Below are 4,415 nucleotides of genomic sequence, written 5' to 3' on the forward strand. Positions count from 1 at the left end.
AATATAATTTTTTTGTCAAAATCAATAATTTAATTAATTAAAGTTTACTTAATTTAAATTAAATAAAAATTAAAAATTAAAATTAAAATTAAAATTATTATCACGTAATGTATGAGTATATGACTAGTTCAATATAATTGATAAAAGTTAATTAATTTAAACGATAAAAAGTTTCCATTTTTCAAAATTAAGTAGACCAAAATCATCATATAAAATTATGATAATATTTTAGATAAAAAATATCAATTAAATTACCTTTATAATTTTTAAAATATTAATTAAAATAAATACATTATAAAATATAATCTTAATTAAAAGATTGAGAACCATTTAATTGTTGATGAAAATATAAATTTTAGAAGCTAAATTGAAATTGGTTGTAGTGGGCTTCTTGACCATTCAGAGCTCCAAGTTATTGGGTTACGGGCTCAAAACTCCAGGCTGTGGGCTGGGCCTGAACCTCAACAAAACAAAAGCAGTAGAAACTACCAAACTAGAAGAAACAATAAAATCAAACACAGAGCTCAAGCAAATTTTTACCTAGAAATGCAACAATTCCACGATCAGAGGAAGAAGGAGCCATTGCTAGCTTCATTTGATCGGTGCACAATTTCTCTTATCTTGGAATTGCTAGCTTAATAAGGTATGTTTCTATTATGCAGTTGTGGTGTTGCTGTCAGTTGTGGGTTTTGGAAATGTAGTGTGGGCGTCTTCTTGGGGTCTTTGCTTCGGCTCCAGCTTTCGTTTTCTTCAATCTTCTTTTCGTTTGGGGTGTTTATTTCGTTATCGTTTTACAAGGTGGGTCTTATTTTCCATGGCTAGTAGATTTTTTTTTTTTGTTTTTTTATTCAAAACTGGGTTGTTTTCTAAAATCGAAATTAAGGAATTGCATTTCACTATTTTGAGCCGGTGTTTACAGCATGCGGTACTTGCAAATAATATTGTCAAAAGGGTTTCTGAAAAATGTTCGAAGTAAAGATTTATGGGACTGCATATTATAGCTAATGCTTAGGTATGACCAGTAACTAAAGGTGAATTTTGTTCATGATTGGAAGGCTGGCAACTTATGCTTCAAAGGCTACAGTCAATGACTCTGGTTGGGGCTATATGAACTGATATTGTTTTTCACATCATAAGAATCTGCATGTTAAGTGAATAATTGGAAGCTGTTTTATTGGTCAATAGTGACTTTCAAGTTTTAACTGCTCTTCAGCCATTCCATATTTCATTGATGCTGTGTTCAATAGAGAGGTTGTCATTCTCATCATTGGTGTATGTAGTCTGTTCTCTCTCTCTCTCTCTCTCTCTCTCTCAAATGTTTCCATCTCTCATGTTCTGCTGGGCAATGGGAAAGAAGAATTTGTTGCTTAAATTTTGTTGTCTATGCATTAAAAAGGCAGAATATTCTTATGGCAGTATCCTATCAAGTGATCCTGGTTTGGTAACTCATGGATCTTCCCATTCAGACAAGCTTGTTGAAATTAAAGCTTTTGAAGTTGAACCTCATATTGAGGTTGGAAGTTTGTCTGGACCAACCAATTAAGTAACGCGGCCAGCGTTATTATCCTTCTTATTCGTTGATGAACTACACTTCAAAAAATGGCGTGTGTCATGAGTGCCTGACGACAGGAGTAATTTAATTTTTCTTATTTTTTAATCTGCTATATTCAAGAGGTTTCTGTTATCATTTTCATTGTATTTAAAAAATTCTTAATGCTTGCCTAGGGATGTAAAGCAATACATCCTCATACCTATTTAGAAGTAACTGGTAAACTGGTTTCGGATCTTTGAAGTGTAAATTGCACAAAGCTGAACTATCTCTATGCTGTTAATTTGATGGTCTTTTGGTTGTCTACTATTTTAAACGTTGATGAGTTCCATCTTGTTGGTTTACATGAATTAGAACCTCTCAGTTAATAGACTTTGCTCATCCAACCAAAGAACATGGGCGCCTTGTTTTTGACTTAAGTTAATATACTTTGCAAGTGTTGCAGACCATATGCCATTTTAATCTCATGCCATGTCTTGTGGTTGAAGACTAATTGTTCATTAGCTGTTATGATTTCTTGCTTTCTTCTTCTTCTTCTCACTAAAACATTAGCAACTTTCAAGATTTGATATTTTTCCTATTCCCCAATCCCCAATCTTTAAGCTTCTATATATTTGGCTTCACTCTTTGCTATCCTTTGTATTATGATTGGTCATTGATGTTTTGTTGCTTTGCAGAGTTCCCCACTGTTGAAGAGCGTTAGATATTAAGAGCTGCAGGGCATATGCAAGGGGTTTGACCACCATTATCTTGATTTCTTGAATTGTATAGGTGATTATTGTCTTTTAATTTCAATTTTCTTTGTAAGATTGATCAAAGCCTTCTCAGAGAGCTTTCATTTGTGAATGGCCATTTCACTTGTTGCTGCTTGGAATAATTGATAACTGCATTGTGCAGGGCAGAATAATCATGCCCTCTTCATGGTTCTTCTAGTTGGGTTTCTTAGTACTGAAGCTTCTTCCATAATTTGCTCATTCCAATGTAAGCTTATGGAGGCAATTATGTGCTTCCAATCTAGCCATTTTTGATCTCATGTTGCGTTATGAGGACATCAGACATAATATGTTTTTAATGTTTCAGATTATATTATTGGTTAGAAGTTCTTGACAATGTGATCCCAGATTTTGAGGGATACATCTTCAATTATTAGTTCTGAAATACTAAATTTTGAATGTTGTATGAGGTAGATATGATAGTGATTGTTTAAATTTATATAATCCACAACATACTCTGCATGCTCATGGTTTGGGGTGCAAAACTGATTGAAGCATTCATCTGCTTCATTCCCACTTATTACTGATTCATGCATTCAATTCTTTTTTTATTTCCAGTTGCCAAAGGTTCTTATCTCTTAGGTGGAAGCACTAGGTTCGAGTTAGGTCATTCTATTCTGGTATTTCTATTCTTTTATTACCATGTGATTCCAAATTTATATTAAGCATTATCTATTAGTGCCTCTGCTGTAAACTTTTTTTTCCTTGGGTGCATTTATGTGTAGATTGGTCTGGCTGGAAGTTTGGTTACCAGTACAATGCTATTCACTTCTCCAAGTGCTATGGCAGGTCTGGTTTGTTTTTGCTTAATATCCAAGTCCTTCATTTTACTTGAAAGCCCATCAGTAAAGTATTTTAGGGAGGGTAAAAGGTGTTGAAGTAGCTTGCCAATGCGTTCCAAAACCAGCAGGGCCTTGTGACAAGGGATTGACAGAAACCAGAACTGAAACTATACATTGAGCCTGAAGTAGATCGATGCTATAAAACCACTTGCATTTTTCTATTGTTTTGGAGGAACAAAAGTTTTGGAGAAGGAACCTGGCACATCCATGTCATTTTCTTGAAGAATTCTAACTTTGGAACCCAAAGGTATCCTTAGGAACTCAAAGAGGAGGTCCACGACCAATACCTCCCTGCCTCTGCATATAACACCTTTTTTGAATGATTGCCCACAAGGAGACTGCAAGCTTATGCCGTTAGTTTCCTTTGCAGCAATGGAGCGAGAAGCAGTTAGCTCTTCATTATGCATGATATTTCCTGTATTCCTAGTTTTTCCTTTGTTGTAAGACCTGGCCAAAGGGCTTCGATTTGGAACAGACAGTTCAAGTTAAATATATAGGGGACGAAACTAGATTGTAGGGCAGTCCAGTTCGGTTTCAATTTCAATTTCAATTTCTGTTCGGTTTTGATTTTGATTAATTTCTTAATGAGGTGAGCTCATTATTTGCAATAATCAAAAGGAGGAAAATGATAAGCTCTTTTGCTTTTCCTAAATCAAATGGGGAATTATATCATAAATATTAAAGAATTATATGTCCAGCTCTTGCACAGGCTTCCAAACCGCCGGACAATATACGCAAAAAGTGAGAGAAAAGTAGAATCTTTTATCATCGGCCTGCACTGACTCCGACTCTATTATTGCATGCTCTGCCAAAAATCACTGCCCCATCTATACATTTATGAAGATCAGCAATTTATGGCTTGTATGTAGTGACTGTATATGTACGTATCCACATTCAGGTTACGTTATTCAAGTTTGTTTTTTTCCTCCTTTTTCATGAGACAGAGATTATATTCCACCAGAGAATGGAGTAACGTATAAATGCGAGAGGCTTTACACTCAACTCTTTCACAGCCAACTCACAATATTTTAACCATAAATAGCTTATTTGGCTAATAGTTAGCTACCCAAGAACATTCTCCCTACCTAGCAAGATATAAGACCTAACATAACTAAATCGATAAGCAAATAAAGCCATAAAAAAATTAGGATAAATTATACAGAATATATATTAACTTAGGAGTACATAATAATAAGGTACTTAAACTTTAATTTATAATATAAAATTTTTTAATTTTTAATTTAAATAATA

General features: G+C 34.1%; 1 long non-coding RNA gene across 1 annotated transcript; it reads left to right on the top strand.

Annotated features, from left to right (window-relative positions):
- The first annotated feature begins 1,689 nt into the window (after positions 1 to 1,689).
- Positions 1,690 to 4,166, top strand: LOC131180743 (uncharacterized). Its single transcript, XR_009149379.1, has 3 exons — positions 1,690 to 2,530; positions 2,881 to 2,942; positions 3,048 to 4,166. It is a non-coding gene; the product is annotated as an uncharacterized LOC131180743 (long non-coding RNA).
- Positions 4,167 to 4,415: the final 249 nt, after the last annotated feature.

The sequence above is a fragment of the Hevea brasiliensis genome, chromosome 6, assembly GCF_030052815.1.
Source record: "Hevea brasiliensis isolate MT/VB/25A 57/8 chromosome 6, ASM3005281v1, whole genome shotgun sequence".
Classification (NCBI taxonomy): Eukaryota; Viridiplantae; Streptophyta; class Magnoliopsida; order Malpighiales; family Euphorbiaceae; genus Hevea; species Hevea brasiliensis.